The sequence below is a fragment of the Schistocerca piceifrons genome, chromosome 6 (assembly GCF_021461385.2).
Source record: "Schistocerca piceifrons isolate TAMUIC-IGC-003096 chromosome 6, iqSchPice1.1, whole genome shotgun sequence".
Taxonomy (NCBI): Eukaryota; Metazoa; Arthropoda; class Insecta; order Orthoptera; family Acrididae; genus Schistocerca; species Schistocerca piceifrons.
The window spans coordinates 128,437,252-128,455,165 of NC_060143.1; positions in this window are offsets into that span (position 1 = coordinate 128,437,252).

Consider the following 17,914-nt stretch of genomic DNA (forward strand, 5'->3'; position numbering starts at 1 on the left):
CCCCGAATTTGAGGCTGGTAGACTTTTTCCGTGGGGAAAGCTGAATGTCACTGTCTACAATGACATACCAACTACGCCTGATGATACACAAAGACGTATTACTGCGGCCTGCTCGGACGTTTCTGCTAAAATGCTAGCACGTGTGGAGCAGTCGTTCCATACAAGACAGGAAGCTTGTATTGCCGCTGCCAGTGGTAATTTTGAACACAACCTGTGATGGTCAGTTCTCTTGTTACTGGTCAGAATCCACATACTAGTGTATGGACTGGTGTTATTCTTTAGTGCACGCTACTATAGGTATTCCACAAGTGTCGATGTGGTAAATTTCAAAATACAGTATCTCGTAAACGACTCGCACTGGAATACTGCAACAAGTACCACTGACATTCTAACTTACCCTACTTTGAGTTTGTTAATGTCAATAGGCAATGTTCCATTTAAAAAAGGGTATGTTTTCACAAAAAATACACTTTCTATGTGTTATTACAATCTGTTGATAGGCTAATAATTCGAGCCCCTGACTACCAATTCTTTCTGTGGAAACCACACGTCAATAGCACTTTCCATTTCCACAATATTTGCGATGTAATTTGTAGGTGATTCACCCTGTATAAGGAAAGATTGTGCAGCAGCATTCTCATTCAGAAACCGCACTGCAGTGTTGGTTGTTCGTTAGAAGACGGTTTTATGTTTCGTACAAGAAGGAGAACGCACGTGTCAAAAGTTCGATATCGGCAAGATCGCGGCCTATCGGGACAGATGTTCCGTGATTTTGCTGCTCAGGTTGATCAACATCCCACGACTGTCACGTGAATATGTAATCGACAGCTTCAGGAAGCCCGTACTCAACGCCACACAGGATCGAGAAGACAGACATATTGTTCGCTTGCCCGTGCACGATCATACATTCTTGCCACGTATTCAAGTCTGAAAATGGACTTGCATCCAGCAAAACATCAACAGCACAGTGCGATGACTCTTGGAGCACAATGGACTATCAGCAAGGCGGTCATTGTTGCAGCCTCGCTTAATGCGCCAATAGAGAGAGGCACGCCAACAATGGTAGGCCCAACGGCAATACTGGATACAGACGTGGCACCATTTCGGTTTTTCAAAGAAGTCCTGGCTCTGCTAGCTAATGCAGATTGGCTTTTTTTCAAGTTTGGGGAAAAACATTTTTGGGGGCAATTTCTGGAAATGGAAAACTTGAGGAAATTATTGGGGAAGGAAATTTCGGTACCAGAGAAATTGAGGAAGTATTTTATCTGCCTAGCGTTACTATTGAAGCCATCTCTGATATTTTGCTTCAAACAATCGTACTTTGTTTTTTAGATATTGACTAGATGTCATTCTATCGTCAAATCAATCGATACATCTTTGCTTTTGTGGGAGACTTTAGGCTCACAGTGTCGATCCCTCACCGTGGAGTCACTATAACGTGCACATGCCCAGTTTCGACCGTTTGAGATGTCTATCGACTTTCATGGACGTATCGAATTCTGAGCAGACGCCATATCTTATTTTGTTGTTTTAGTTACAGCTTGTATTTAATGGGTTTTACATTATAAACTATTTCCTAAAAATACATGCTGTTTCAAATAATGAGGCTCTTTCCAAAACGCGTCGGTTTTGGGACGATTTCTTATAATTATAGGGAATGACAAATCGGCCATATAGGTAAAAAAAAAACAGTTATAGATTTTATATGTTCTCTGTAGCGTAGTGGATAGAGGGTGTCTAGTTGTGAAGTTCGATATAGGTGGTGCGCCAATGGCAGTAGAACAACGAAAAAAATAAAGAATGCAAATGTGGCACCCCTGGAGCATTTTTTTGTTTTTTGTTTTTTTTCTGGTGAGTCTATTGCTTTTATTTACAAATTAAAAATTTTAGTTTATGTACTATAATTTTTTGTACATACAATAATTGTACGGCCCTAAACACATACTTTCACCTCCACACTGATAACAAGTATAACAGTTTAAAGGAATATATATTTGGGGAAATATTGCCGGAATGGTATATTTTGGGGATTTACTTTTGTCTGCTACGGGGGAATTTCGAAAACTCAATTTGGAAACGCTGGGCTCTGCGTACAACAGTGCAGTGGACACATCGGTGTGTGTGGAGGCCCCGAGGAGGTCGAACGTAGCAAGATTGCATTCGTCAACATCATGCGGACTCAGCACCTGACATTGTGGTGTGGAGTGTCAGAGTACACAGCACGATCACCTCTAATTAAAGTTAGTAAAAAACAATCTCGACCACACAGTCATTTATTAAAAATATGGCCGATTTCGACCTCTACTAGTAGGACATCTTCAGATAATGTACCATCCGGCAGCACACTGGACTCGCATTTGGGAGGACTATGGTTCAAACCCACGCAGGAGCGATTCTAGAAGTCGGTAAAGAGGTGGAGGGGGGGGGGCTAATGGGGGGGGGGAATTGAGTGGAATGGAATACCGCTTAACAAAAGGAGAGTTCGGGTCTTCCACAGGCAAATTGGTAAAATTTGGTGTTGCATAAAGAAGTTTTTGGTAACTGTCTTGGAGTTCAGGGTAAAAAAAACTTATTTTAATATGGGAGATATTAAAAATTACATAAGCCATAAAAAAGCCAATTTACAACATATAAATTTTGTAACAAAATTCACTGGATATTTCGTCTTCTGTCCAATTTGTCATGCTCATTCGTCTCTGTTTTTTTTTTTTACTGAATTTTCAATGTCCATATCTCTTTCTTTACAAATATTTGCAACAGACAATCTATTTAGTCTCACCTGCCCCATTGTGGTACGCAAATAAACCTTTATTCGTCTCAAAGTAGAGAAGCTTCGTTCAGGACTGCTTGTGGTGACAGGAATAGTCCCAGATATTTGAAGTAAAATATGTGCTTTTGGGAAAAACTGCTTGTCACAGTTCTTCAAAGCTTGAGTTTCTGTTTCAGGTCTCTTGTTTTCATCAACCCACTTTTTATTCCATAGTTCCAGCAGTCCTTTCATTAATATATATCCAATGTATATTAATAAATAATAAGACACCCATTTTAAGCTAAATGATATTTATTGGTTTAGATCGTAAGCTATTTGCCACTCTTATTCTTTTGTTAAAATGTGTTTGAAATACATTGCAACCAATATTGCTACATAATTATTTAAAAAATGATTGAATCTGTTGAAGTAATATATTCGATGGTTTCTGAAGTCATTTTATCCAGTGTAATATGATACTCCATTGGAGGTGGGGGGGGGCGAGGCTGTAGCCCCCATAGCCCCGCCCCCTCCCATCCCTTGCCACCGCCCCTGAAACCGCATCCGGCCCTCCTGACTTAGGTTTTCCGTGATTTCCCTAAATCGCTCCAGGCAAATGCCGGGATGGTTCCTTTGAAAGGGCATGACATACTTCCTACCCCGTCCTCCCCTAATCCGATGGGACCGATGACCTCGCTATTTAGTCCCCTCTCCCGAATCAAGCAACAAACCAACCAACCACCTACCAGCCGGCTGACGGGGACCCTTGCAACACTTGTGCTGACCCCATTCGAAAAATGCTGCTGCTTTGCGACTAGTGCAGGGAGTGGCAACTGACCCTTAACATAGACAAATGTAATGTATTGCGAATACATAGAAAGAAGGATCCTTTATTGTATGATTATATGATAGCGGAACAAACACTGGTAGCAGTTACTTCTGTAAAATATCTGGGAGTATGCGTGCGGAACGATTTGAAGTGGAATGATCATATAAAATTAATTGTTGGTAAGGCGGGTACCAGGTTGAGATTCATTGGGAGAGTCCATCAACAAAGGAGGTGGCTTACAAAACACTCGTTCGACCTATACTTGAGTATTGCTCATCAGTGTGGGATCCGTACCAGATCGGTCTGACGGAGGAGATAGAGAAGATCCAAAGAAGAGCGGCGCCTTTCGTCACAGGGTTATTTGGTAACCGTGATAGCGTTACGGAGATGTTTAATAAACTCAAGTGGCAGACTCTGCAAGAGAGGCGCTCTGCATCGCGGTGTAGCTTGCTCGCCAGGTTTCGAGAGGGTGCGTTTCTGGATGAGGTATCGAATATATTGCTTCCCCCTACTTATACCTCCCGAAGAGATCACGAATGTAAAATTAGAGAGATTAGAGCGCGCACGGAGGCTTTCAGACAGTCGTTCTTCCCGCGAACCATACGCGACTGGAACAGGAAAGGGAGGTAATGACAGTGGCACGTAAAGTGCCCTCCGCCACACACCGTTGGGTGGCTTGCGGAGTATAAATGTAGATGTAGATGTAGATGTAGCTGTTTCAGGAGTCTTCATAGTCAGCCAGATGAAACATTAGCTGAAGATGATCTGCTACTAGATACAGAAACCGGTCGTATTTTTAATAAATGATTGTGCGAGTGAGACTTTTTTTTTGCTAATTTTATTTATCTGAAATATCAATGTTAAATTCCAATAATGTTCGACGACCGTTCGTAAGATTTCAAAATACAACGACAGTAGGAATCTAAGGTCCAGAAACACTCGAAAATATTTCAAAGTTCATCTACAGTCGGAATATTTCTAAGATCCTGGCGACTAACTGGAGGCCACTGTGCGGCCGTTTCACAGCTTATCTCCCAACACTAGCAAGTATGTCCCTCGGGAATCACAGCCAGCTACTGCCTGCACAAACGTCGCTCTGTTTCTGTTTATAGTTGAGGTGATGGTTTTTCAATGCCTTTTAAGCGTTTTAGTTTACATAGGTGTCTCTTGTACATGTCACATTACTCACCATTCTAATAGCCATCTCGTGATGTGCTTATAAATTCACTGTGACTATTATATCTCCTATAATCTGTATAGTATTGAAATCATACAATCCACTATTGGGTGATTCAGCTGCCCCTGCCACATATGCAACACGCAATGTCTTCAAACATCACGTAAAAGAGTTTCACGTTCAATCGCTTGCTATGTGCAAACTATTCGTCCTACAGAAAAAATGAACAAGACTATATTTTTAGGAATTTTTAGGAATTTTAATGTAGTTAAATTTTGTATTGGGATACGTTTCCGCTGGAGGCCATGGTTCTCAGATACTCAAGAAAAGCGCGTTTGGAGGTCACTTTTGTTTTTCATGTATAATTCGAGAATTACCTGTATAGCCTCTAGAGAAAACAGATACCAACACGGAATTTAACTATATAAAATTTATATTAAATTTACCACGAAAACGTCCTCTTCATTTTTTCGGTAGGACTAATGGTTTGCGTGTAGCGAGCGGGAGAATATTAAAATCTTATGCGTGATATCTGAAGGCATTGTGAGTTGCATAAAATTCAGCAGTAGGAGTCGCTGAACAACCATGTATAAAACTTTGCAGAAAAGCAGGTCACTTGAAAATACTATTATCACATGTTGAGGAAGGGTGAACATCAGCGTTTACACGGCGGCTGTTACTGGGAGTTAGTGCCGTTTTTAGGTACTGTTTTGGGGGTCGCACTTACAATCACCTTTTTTCATACAGCCTACTATCTGTTTTCTCAAGTCAGATTGAATACCCCATAAGCTGTAGCATCTCTATCAACGTGTCTGTACCTCTACTACCGCATGCTGCTTCGGTTTTCTTATCCTCAATTAACATTGTTGTTGTTGTTGTTGTTGTTTGGGGGAGGAGACCAGACAGCGAGCTCATCGGTCTCATCGGATTAGGAAAGGACGGGGAAGGAAGTCAGCCGTGCCCTTTTCGAAGGAACCATCCCGGCATTTGCCTGGAGCGATTTAGGGAAATCACGGAAAACCTAAATCAGGATGGCCGGATACGGGATTGAACCGTCGTCCTCCCGAATGCGAGTCCAGTGTGCTAACCACTGCGCCACCTCGCTCGGTCAATTAACATTAGCAACGTTTTTCACTGACTTCACTTGCAAAGTATTGAATAGTTTTAATAACACAAAAATAAATATTAAATCCCAACTTTTGACACTAGAACAACATTTTACAGCAAGCCTCTTTTAAACCATCGCTAACCTCTGTACAATTAATACCACAAATGTTATTAATTTTTAAATTTACAATTAAATGTGCATATTTATGACTTTGTTGCTACAAAACCAAGTGTGCTGTGTGTCCCAGCATAGGCTCATGTCTTTCGCCTCGATGAGACCTTCAGTTTCATAAGCTTAACTCTTACACAGTTTCGGTGCTTCAAACATCTCGTATTGCGGCTGTGGTTTTAAAATGACCGTTACGCGGCCGTGTGCATTCGAGCGTGTTTCCAATAAGACTCGAGCCCCGTACCTCGACAAACACGTTTGTTTGCAAATCACGTGATGAATACTGTCGTCTAGAGGCCGAGCCGCCTCTGACTTGTGTGCCCCGGCAAGCTCGCGCCGGATGACCACGACCCCTTGTCTGCGACCCGCCTGTGTGCCGCAGTGCCTGATATCGCTCGGTGGTCAAAGGGCCGTACCGTCACAATGCGTTCTCATTCGGCAGACCGCATTGCTCAGGTGACCCCGAGACGAGCAGAGAGAGGGCACAGCGACCCTGGCAGTTCGTTTTACTACCCAGTGCAGACCACCTTAGCAGTCTTTCACTTTCAAAAGAAGGTAAGAATGTTCTAGTCCTCAGTTCGTTTACAAGAGATAATACACTACTGGCCATTAAAACTGCTACGCCACGAAGATAACGTGCTACAGACGCGAAATTTAACCGACAGGAAGATGATGCTGTGATATGCAAATGATTAGCTTTCCAGAGCATTCACAAAAGGTTGGCGCCGGTGGCAACACCTACAGAGTGCTGACATGAGGAAAGTTTCTAACCGATTTCTCATACACAAACAGTAGTTGACCGGCGTTGCCTGGTCAAATGTTGTTGTGATGCCTCGTGTATGCAGGAGAAATGCGTACCATCACGTTTCCGACTTTGATGAAGGTCGGATCGTAGCCAATCGCGATTGCTGTTTATCGTATCGCGACACTGCTGATCGCGTTGGTCGAGTTCCAATGGCTGTTAGCAGAATATGGAATTGGTGGGTTCAGGAGGGTAATACGGAACGCCGTGCTGGATCTCAACGGCCCCGCATCACTAGCAGTCGAGATGACAGGCATCTTATCCGCATGGCTGTAACGGATCGTGCAGCCACGTCTCGATCCCTGAGTCAACAGATGGGGACGTTTGCAAGACAACAACCATATGCACGAACAGTTCCGCGACGTTTACAGCAGCATGGACTATCACCTCGGAGACCATGGCTGCGGTTACCCTTGACGCTGCATCACAGCCAGGAGTGCCTACGATGGTGTACTCAACGACGAACGTGGGTGCACGAATGGCAAAACGTCATTTTTTCGGATGAATCCAGGTTCTGTTTACAGCATCATGATGGTCGCATTCGTGTTTGGCGACATCGCGGTGAACGCACATTGGAAGCGTGTATTCGTCATCGCCATACTGGCGTATGACCCGGAGTGATGGTATGGGGTGCCATTGGTTGCACGTCTCGGTCACCTCTTGTTCGCATTGACGGCACTTTGAACAGTGGACGTTACATTTGAGATGTGTTACGACCCGTGGCTCTACCCTTCATTCGATCCCTGCGAAACCCTACATTTCAGCAGGATAATGCACGACCGCATGTTGCAGGTCCTGTACGGGCCTTTCTGGATACAGAAAATTTTCGACTGCTGCCCTGCCCAGCACATTCTCAAGATCTCTCACCAACTGAAAACGTCTGGTCAATGGTGGCTAATCACAATACGCCAGTCACTACTCTTGATGAACTGTGGTATCGTGTTGAAGCTGCATGGGCATCTGTACCTGTACACGCCATCCAAGCTCTGTTTGACTCAAAATTGCCAGGCGTATCAAGGCCATTATGACGGCCAGAGGTGGTTGTTCTGGATACTGATTTCTCAGGATCTATGCACCCAAATTGCGTGAAAATGTAATCACATGTCAGTTCTAGTATAATATATTTGTCCAATGAATACCCGTTTATCATCTGCATTTCTTCTTGGTGTAGCAATTTTAATGCCAGCAGCGAATATGTACTCTAGTACTCACAGGAAGCAAATGCAATTAAACTGTCATTTATCAAAGAAATGTTAATGGTTTCCTTTTAAAATTTGTGGTAGTGTAAATCAACTGCGCATCGAACTGCCACAACTGTTACGAGGGAAGTGGTGATTTTTTGGCAAAATAAATATTAATTCCGGCTCAGAGCTGATAAAATGCTTATCCACGTACCAACATAGCTATGTACATTCTCCGCAAGCCACCGTGTGGAGCTTGGCGGGGAATACCATTTACCACAATTAATCGTTTCCCTTCCTGTTCCACACGCAGACAGAGCGAGGGAAAAACGACTGTCTATACGCCTCATTCTCAACACTACTTTCCCATATCTTGTCTTCTTGGTCCTTACGCGAAATTTATGCTCGCGGCAGTTGGATCGTTCTGTAATCAGCTTCAAATGCCGGTTCTCCAATTTTCTCAATAGTTTTCCTCAAGAAGAACTTCGCCTTCCCTCCAGAGATCCCCATTTGAGTTCCCGAAGTATCTCCGTAACTCTTGCGTGTTGTTCGAACCTACGGGTAACAAATCTAGCAGGCCATCTCTGAATTGCTTCGATGTCTTTCCTTATTCCGACCTGGTGAGAATCCCAAACATTAGAGCAGTACTCAAGAACACATCAATCACACCGGTGTCCTATATGCAGTCTCCTTTGGAGCTAGACTACTCTTTCCTAAAATTGCCTAATAAAACGAAGTCGGCCTTTCGCCTTCCGTACCACAATTCTCACATGTTCGTTCCAATTCATATCGCTTTGTGATGTTACGCCCAGATATTGAAACGTCGTGACTGTGTCAAACAGGACACTATTAATGCTGTACCCGAACATTACGAATTTGTTTTTCGTACTCATCCGCATTAACTTAACATTTTTCTACATTTAGAACGAGATGGCGTTCATGACACCAAATAGAAATTTTGTCTGAGTCATCTTGTATCATCCTACAGTCTGTCAACTTCGACACCTTCCGATACACGACAGCATCATTAGCAAGCAACCGCATATTGCTGCCCACAGGTCATTTATGTATATAGAGAAGAAAAGCGGTCCTATTACTCTTCATTGGGGCACTTCTGACGATATCCCTGTCTGTGATGAACACTCACCGTCGAGGAGGACATACTGGGTTCTATTACTTAAGAAGTCCTCGAGCCACTCGCATATCTGAAAATCTGTTCTGTATGCTCGTATTTTCGTTAACAGCCTACAGTGGGGTATCGTGTCAAATACTTTCCCGAAATCCGTAAATACGGAATTTGGCTGTTGCCTTTCATCCATAGCTCGCAGTATATCATGTGAGAAAATAGCAAGCTGAGTTTCATGCGAGTTACCTAAGTCAGAAACCTTGTACGAATAATGGAGGAAACTTCAAAACATAACTGGAAGATGGTTCAAATGGCTCTGAGCACTATGGAACTTAACTACTTTGATCATCAGTCCCCTAGAACTTAGAACTACTTAAACCTAACTAACCTAAGGACATCACACACACCCATGCCCGAGGCAGGATTCAAACCTGCTACCGTAGCGGTCGCGCTATTCCAGACTGTAGTGCCTAGAACCGCTCGGCCACTTCGGCCGGCTAACTGGAAGATGAACGAACCTCATAGCAGAAAAGAAACTTTTTTTTTTTCAAAGATTGAGAGCACAGTACTTGTTAGTGCTTTGAATGTCGTTACGATTTTAGAAGATAGCCCGTTTCTGCTCAGTCAGTTTTTGTTGCATGGAATCGACCTCCAGTTGTTTGGCAGAGAGAGCGTCCGAGGGATCAGAGGCAGTCTTTACGAGATGGGAGTAAAGCGACTGTGAAATTCAACAGTTCACGAAGTTATGTATGTTATGTTATACTCTGAAAGGAACATAATTGGTATACAGTCTTTACCGGAAAACTTGCTTTTATTAAGTGATTTAAGTTACTTCACTACTCCGAGGATATCTACTTCTAAGTTACTCATGTTGGCAACTGTTCTCGGTTTGAATTCTGGAACAGTTTCTTCGTCTTCTTTGATGAAGGAATTTGGGAAAGCTGTGTTTAGTAACTCTGCTTTAGTAGCACTGTCATCGAAGGTATTTCCATTGCTATCGGGCAGAGAAAGCGTTGACTGTCTCGCAGCTAGCATAATTTACATACGACCAGAATCTCTTTGGATTTTCCGCCAGGTTTAGAGCCAGAGTTTCGCAGTGGAAACTATCGTAAGTATCTCGCATTGAAGTCCGCGCTAAATCTCGAGCTTCTGTAAAAGGTCCCCAATCTTGAAGGTTTTGTGTTCGTTTAAATTTGGCATGCTTTTTTCGTTGTTTCTGCAAAAGTGTTCTGACCCGTTTTGAGTACCAAGAGGGTTCAGTCCCGTCGACTGTTAATTTATTTGGTATACATCTCTCAGTTGCTGTCCCTCGAGATGACTGGGTGTTTGTGTTGTCCTCATCATTTCATCATGATTCATGAAAGTGGCGAGACTGGGCTGAGCAAAGGTTGGGAATATGTACGGACGCCCCACAAACCACACATCATCATCATCATCATCATCATCAATTGCTGTCGATTCTTTTTCTTTGACTCAAGCCACATCTTGTCTACACTTACATTATTAATTTGGAAGGAGTGGAAATGTTCTCTAAAGAAGGAATCAAGTGAACTTTTATCTGCTTTTTTGAATAGGTACTTTTTGTTTCTTTTTGGAAGAGTTTGGAGTTACAACATTCTGTGTCGCTACGACAACTCTGTGTTCACTAGTCCCTGTATCCGTTTTGATGCTCGTTATTAGTTCAGGGTTATTTGTTGCTAAGAGTTTAAGTGTGTTTTCGCAAACTTTTACTATTCGAGTGGGGGGCTCATGAACTAACTGCTCGAAATAGTTTTCAGAGAATGCATTTAGCACAATTTCGGACGATGTTTTATGCGTACCTCCGGATTGAAACATGTAGTTTCGTCATCGTATCGAGGGCAAATTAAAGACACCATCAACTATAAGTGTATTAGTCGGGTACATGTTTGAAATTAGACTCAAGTTTCCTTTGAACCTTTCAGAAATCGTATCGTCTGAGTTGGGAGGACAGCAAAAGGATCCGATTATTATTTTATTCCGGTTGCCAGGAATGATCTCTAGCCATACTAACTCACAGGAACTATCTACCTCAATTTCGGTACAAGATAAACTACTTCTAAAAGCAACAAAAACGCCACCGCCAACTGATTTTAGCCTATCCTTTCTGAACACCGTTAGGGCCTTCGCGAAAATTTCGGCTGAACGTATCTCCGTCTTCAGTCAGCTTTCAGTGCTTTTAACGAGTCGGGCATCAGTGCTTCCTATTAGCGCTTATAGCTCTGGTACTTTCCCAACACAGCTACGACTACATACAGCTGTTACACCAATGGTTCCTGAATCTACTTTCTTCTTGTGTCCGGCCTGCACACTTTGCGACTGACACCCTTTTTCTGTTTCCCCGAAAGCGTGTAGTGGACTCCTGACCTTTTTAGTGGAATGATTAAACAATGTAGCTTAAAGGGAAAAAAAGCAAAAAAAGTCGAAATGGTCGTAAGCTTATCGTCGTTTTTAGATGGCCGAGTAACGAAATAACTAAATAATAATAACAACTAATATACTACGTAAAATCTAACTTCTACATATCTTCGGTAAGGTAATATTATCAGTTTAATAAATGCTGCAAACAGCTTTCTCCCTCATGATAAATGGTGACAATGGCTTAAGAATTACACATCTACGTGTTTATGACAAGTTTTGATAACACCTGTTAAATGAAAATATGTTTCAGATTTTTTACTTATTCCACAGTCATAGGACCATTTGTCTTAAATCCTCGAAACGAACATTTTTCTTGCAAAATTATATGTTTCCTTGTTTTATGATAGCTCTTGCTACCTTGAGAATCTCCTTACTATGGATCTATGGATCCCGGAAGATACGAGAAGATTTCAGTTAGATTTCATCATGGCCAGAGATTCCGAAATCAGGCAGTGAATTGTAAGGTATACCCGGGAGCAGATACGGACTCAGGACAGAGTACCGTAATGATGAATGGTCTCCTGAAGTTCAAGAGAATAGTCAGGAATAAGCAATGCACAAAGAAGTAGGGTATGAGAGTACTAAGAAATGAAGGGATACGCTTGAAGGTCTCTAAGGCTATAGATACTGAGATAATCGAATAGCTCAGTAGGCAGTTCAGCTGAAGAGGAATGTACATCTCTAAAATGTGCACTCAAAGACGTTGGAAAGAAAAACATATGTACAAGAAAAGTAATTCCGAAGAAACCATGGGTAACTTAATGAATTCTTCAGTTAATCGATGAAAGAAGGACGAACGGAAATTTTGAGAGAAATTCAAGAATACAGAAATACAACTTACTTAGGAATGAAATAAATAGGAAGCGCAATGAAGCGTAGGTGAAATGGCTGCAGGAAAAATGTGAAGAAATTGAAAACAGAAATTATTGGTGGAAGGAATGACTCAGTATATAGAAAAGTCAAAACAACTGTCGGTGAAATTAAAAGCAAGGGACGAAACATTGAGAGTGCAATGGGAATCCCACTGTTAAATGCAGAGGAGAGAGCGGGTAGCTGGAAAGGCCTCTGTGAGGGGGAGAACCGGTCTGATAACGTGATAGAAGGAACAGGAGTTGACGAGTAAGAGATAGGAGACTCAGTGTTAGAATCAGAATTTAAAAGAGCTTTGGGGGACTTAAGATCAAATAAAGGCAGAAGGGACACATAACATTCCATCAGAATTTCTATAGTCATTGTGGGAAGTGGCAACAAAACGATTATTCACGTTGGTTTGCACAATGTATAAGACTGGCGATATACCATCAGACTTTCGGAAAATCATCACCCACACAATTCCGAAGACTGCAAGAGCGAGAATTATCGCACAATCAGCTTAACAGCTCATGCATCCCAGTTGATGATAATAATATGCGGAAGAATGGAAAAGAAAATTGAGGATGTGTTAGTTGACGATCAGTTTGGTTTTAGGAAAGGAACGCATCAGAGTGGCCTTTCTGACGTTGTGGGTGATAATGGGAGCACGACTGAAGAGATATGAAGGGACGTTCTTAGAATCTGCTTACCTGGAAAAAGCGTTCGACAGTGTGAAATGATGCGAGATGTTCGAAATTCAGAAATGAATGAAATGATCGTATGGCGTCATTGGCCGGGAGGCCCCAACCGGGGCAGTTCGGCCGCCGAGTGCAAGTCTTATTTCAGTTGACGCCACATTGGGCGACTTGCGTGCCGGTGATGAGGATGAAATAATGATGAGCACAACACAACACCCAGTCCACGAGCGGAGAGAATCTACGACCCGGCCAGTAATCGAACCAGGGCCCGCTGGCATGGGAGGCGTGCACATTACCACCCAGCTAAGGAGGCGGACTTCGAAATTCAGAGAAAAATAGGAATAAGCTATAGAGAAAGACGGGTAATATACAACATGTACAAGAACCAAGAGGGCACAATAAGACTGGAAGACCAAGGACGAGGTGCTCGGGTTAAAAAGGGTGTAAGACATGGATGCTGCCATTCGCCACTAGTGTTCAATCTACACATCGAAGAAGCAGTGACGGGAATAAAATTAACGTTCAAGAGTGGGCTGAAAATTCAAGGTGAAAGCATATCAATGATAAGATTCGCCGATGACTTTACTATCCTCAATAAAAGCGAAGAAGAGTACAGATCATAGATTGCAAGTAAATCGAAGAAAGACGAAAGTAATGAGAAGTAGTGGAAATGAGAACAGAGAGAAACTTAATATCAGAATATGGGGATCACCAAGTAGACGAAGTTAAGGAATTGTGCTACCTAGGCAGTATAACAACCTATGACGAGCGGAACAAGGAGAACATAAAAAGCAGACTAATGCTGCCAAAAAGGCATTCCTGTCCAAGAGAAGTCTACCAGTATCAAACTCAGGCCTTAATTTGAGAAATAAATGTCTGAGAATGTACGTTTGGAGCACAACATTGTATAGCTATCAATCATGTACTGTGGGGAAACTGGAACAGAAGAGAATCGAAGCATTTGAGATGTGACGCTACAGAAGAATGTTGAAAATTACGTGGACTGATGGGGTTCTCCACTGAAATGACGAGGAAAGGAATATATATGGAAAACACTGACAAGACGTTGGGACAGGCTGATAGGACATCTGTTACGACATCGTGGAATAACTTCCATGGTATTAGAGGGAGCTGTAGAGGGTAAGAACTGTAGAGCAAGACAGAGATTTGAACACATCCACCAAATAAATGAGGACATAGGTTGCAAGTGCTACTCTAAGACGAGAAGGTTGGACCAGGAGAGGAATTTGTGGCGATCCGCATCAGTCAGAACACTGATGACTCAAAAAATGGAAGTAAACGTATATTTAATCCAGCGTAATCGGAATGAGAAAGCTGATACCACCTCTGGGCCCGAAAGTAGATGACAGTCCGCTTTGTTTCACACTTATGGGACCCTCCAAGTGTCTGTAGTTATTACACTTAGGATGACAGACACACAGAAACATTGTGTTGCTTAGCATCGGTCAAAACACAGGGTTTCTTTTGGAACAAGTTTAACAGTTTCACTGTCTGCCTTGCATTGGTATGTTTCTACTCTATGTAAGGATGCAGTTCGAACCTTTGACTAATTTACACTGTTAAATTAGAGAACTCCTGATGCATAAGGAAACAGAAATACACTCTAATGAACTAGACAGAAATCAAAGATCTGCCGTCGCTGACTTGCATTTCACTATATGGTAACTATTTATGTAGTGTCGGTAGCTGGACCGACACCGTGATGTTGATTGCTGAAAAGGAATGCTAAACTAAAGCTGTAGCCGATAGTGCACGCACGGCAATAAGCATACGGGCGTGAAGTCTGGAACATAAAAACTTATGAATGAATAAGAAGAAAAGTATGTAGATGCTTTTTACTTAACTTTTAATAATTCCTTGGAATACATCTCTCTTGATTACTCGTAAGCTATAGGCACTGATATAAATGGCTCCTTGCTAGTTCGTAGCCCTTAACTTCTGATGGCTATTCTGTCTCTCGGCTAATGAGAGAGAAAGGCTTCGTACAACTGGGCGATAGCTAGGTTCGCGTACAACTGGGGCGGTAGCTTGGTTCTCGTACAACTGGGCGATAGCTAGGTTCGCGTGCAACTGGGCGGTAGCTTGGTTCTCGTACAACTGGGCGATAGCTAGGTTCGCGTGCAACTGGGCGATAGCTTGGTTCTCGTACAACTGGGGTCGAGTCCACTCTCCTATCACGAGACCTGCCTTGGTGGTGGCGCTAGGTCTGCGATCACAGTGGCGACACGCGGGTCCGACATGTACTACATGGACCGCGGCCGATTTAAACTACCACCTAGCAAGTGTGGTGTCTGGCGGTGACACCACATTCCTCCCCCGCAAATCGGCGAACGGTCGTGTAATAAGGCTTCCGCCCGCCGTGGGGAGGACCACATGTCGACGTATGCGATGAGGTGGGGAGCCTAACAACAGGCGAGGCTGTGCCACCCGCACCCGGCCATCCGGTCCGAGGGGAGCTAGGAAACGCCTGCAAAACTAGTCCAGGGTGCACGTCAACATGCGGTGTATGCGCCCGTAAAGAGACAGGAGGTACTAAAGGGTCGACGTCCATGGCGTCGGGGTAGCCGACGCGCGATGACGTCATGTGGTCCGGAGCGGGCGGGCGTTCCATGGCGGAGGACAGCTGGTCACGGGAAGCGATCGGCGGCGCGTGACCCTGGGAGGCGCTTGGCGGCTGCAACGAAGCGTCGAATGCGGTCGTCGGCGGCGGCGGCTGCTGCAGCTGCTGCTGCTGCGGCGGCGGCGGCGCGTCGCCATGGGGCAAAATGGAAGGCATCGTCGGTAACACCTGGGGATGAGGCGAGCCAGTAGATGGGTCCCCAGGGCGCTGACCGGACGGCACCGTCGCTGAAAGCAGACGGGGAGCGGCAGAACCCGAGCGACGACAGAGGCGCAGCTGATTGAGATGCCGACGCACCTCACCAGAGGCCCCCAAAACCAAATACATCGCGCGGCCGAGGCAGCGAAGAATGCGCCCTGCGAGCCAACGCCGTGAACCTCGATAGTTGCGATAAAATACAACGTCGCCTGGAGCAAAAGCAGGAGTCTGCCGCTGCGCAGGAACCTGATGCGGCGGATGCAGCAAAGACATCAAGGTGCGATGAGGACGACCGTGGAGCAACTCAGCCGGCGAGCGACCATCTCGGGGCCGAGAGCGATACGAAGACAAAAAGAGCAACAATGCGTCCTCCCGAGAATGCGACTCTTTCAATTTCAACATCTGTGACTTGAAAGTCCGGACCAATCGTTCAGCGGCACCGTTGGACTGAGGCGAAAACGGCGCGGATGTCAGATGTTGAATACCATTGGCCTGGCAGAAAGACTGGAATTCTGCGGACATGAATTGTGGGCCATTGTCGGAAACAATAGTCTGCGGAGGACCTTCAATGCAAAAGATAGCAGACAACGCTTGGATGGTGGCGGAGGACGTCGTGGAAGACATCCGGACAACAAAAGGAAAATTACTGAAGGCGTCGACCAGAACCAACCATCGAGCATTCCAGAATGGACCAGCAAAATCAATGTGCAAGCGTTGCCAAGGGGAAGTGGCTTTTGGCCACGCAAAGACTTTCCGCGGCGGTGCGGACTGTTGTTCGGCACACGCCGGGCACGAAGAACACATATTCGTAATCGCAGCATCGAGTCCGAACCAAGTACAGTGCTGACGAGCAAGTTGTTTCGTTCGCACTATACCCCAATGTCCTTTATGAAGAAGCCGTAAAACAGAGGACTGTAACGAACGTGGGACCACGATCTGGACTGATCATTATCAGAACGCAACAACAAAACACCACGTCGAACAAAAAGTCTCTCCTTGTGAGCAAAAAATCGGCGAACCAACGGATCCTCGATCCGAGACTTTGACAAAGGCCATTGCTTAGCAACAAAACGTAAAACAGTAGCAAGGACAGGGTCAGCAGCTGTGGCTGTAGCGACACGACGAAAATCAATCGGAAACGATTCGACCACTTCATCGGTTTCCGAATCAATGAACATGCAAGCAAGTTCGGAAGAATCGAATGCTTTATCCTCAGCAACAGGCAAACGGGACAACGCATCGGCGTTTCCGTGCTTAGCAGTGGACCGATACAAGATATCGTAGCGGTACTGCGAGAGGAAAATAGACCAGCGAATGAATTTCTGCGCTGTACGTGGAGGTACAGGCTTGGTCGGATGAAAAAGCGATGTCAAAGGTTTGTGGTCTGTGATGATGGTAAAGTGACGACCATACAAGAAATCATGGAACTTAGTAACACCAAACACGAGAGCCAAAGCTTCTTTCTCTATCTGTGAATAATGTCTTTGCGCAGACGAGAGCAATTTGGACGCAAAGGCAATAGGGCGATCATGCGAGCCAACTTTGTGCGCAAGCACAGCACCGATCCCGAAATCCGATGCATCTACCATCAACAAAAGGGGTTTCTGGGGATCGAATGGCGTAAGGCAAGTATTAGAAAGCAACGCCGATTTCAACTGGCGAAAGGCGCGTTCGCATTCCGTCGTCCAGACGAACGGAACACCTTTACGGCGTAAGCGATGAAGCGGAGCTGAAATGGAAGAGGCATTGCGCACATATTTATGGTAATAATTAATTTTACCCAACACACTCTGTAGCTGTTTCATATTTTGAGGGGAAGGCAATTCTTGTATGGCACGGAGGTGCTCTGGACTCGGATGTATGCCTTGGGCATTAATGACATGTCCCAGGTATGGTAAGTCACGAGCAAAAAACACACATTTGTCCTTCCTCAAGCGAAGACCATT